The following is a 996-nucleotide window of genomic DNA, read 5'->3' on the forward strand; positions in this document are numbered from 1 at the left end:
ACGCGGCCGTGTCGCATGCGCCGCACAGCTCAACCTAAAATTGCCACATATCTTATCTTTCTCTCCTCCAAATCCTAATTTTCCTTTTCCCTCCTTATTTCTTCCTTCTCCCTTCTTCCTTCTATCTCACCTATCACTCTCTCTCTCTCTCTCTCTCACTTCTATTACCAAGGTTCTATTTTTTTCTTCCTTCTTCTCTTTTCTATCATTTTATATATTATTTTATATATTATTTTTCTTTTCATTATTCATATTTTCCTTCTTCTTCTTTTCCTTTTTACATGGTGTTAGAAATTTTTTTTTGAGTCATTATCCCTCATTATATGCTTGTGGATTGTTGCAAATTATTTGACAATTATTTTTATTCTATTTAAGGGATTGCTTGCATGTTCACCTTCATATTTTCTATACCTTATTCATCATGCATGCTATGTGTTTGTGAAAAAGCTCAAATGGCATTATGCACTTCTCTATGTTGTTATACTATTCAATGCTTGCTTTTCACAACTTTCCTTTACCATTGTATTAATTGGATTTAATTGTCAATACAAACGTGATGGTTTGTTACAAAGTATTGCTTGGTCTATGCTACTCATGCCCTTTGTCGGCATGTCAATAAACACCTTGCAGTCACTTGTCTTTCTATGCACTAGCTATTTTCCATTGTTGGCTTTTCACATGTACTCGAGAGCATGTGTTAATGTCATCTACATCCTAATGTGCATCCATCACCACTCTTCTGTTCTCTTCCTTGCTATATATCTATTTGAATTTAATTTACTTTCTCCTCTCTTTTCAGGATGGCCACCAAGAAAGGAAAGGAGAAAGCGACTCCTAAACCCCCAGCAAGAAGAGGCACTAAAAGAGCATTAGTGGCAGAGCCCTCTTCAACCGCAGTCAAGCCCTCAACAAAAAGAGTTAAGAGGATAATAAAGGTTGATGAAAAGGAGAAAGCCTTTCCAGCAAAGGACACTGCGCGATTTCCCAATCGCTACT

Source organism: Arachis ipaensis, chromosome B08 (genome assembly GCF_000816755.2).
Source record: "Arachis ipaensis cultivar K30076 chromosome B08, Araip1.1, whole genome shotgun sequence".
NCBI classification, from domain to species: Eukaryota; Viridiplantae; Streptophyta; class Magnoliopsida; order Fabales; family Fabaceae; genus Arachis; species Arachis ipaensis.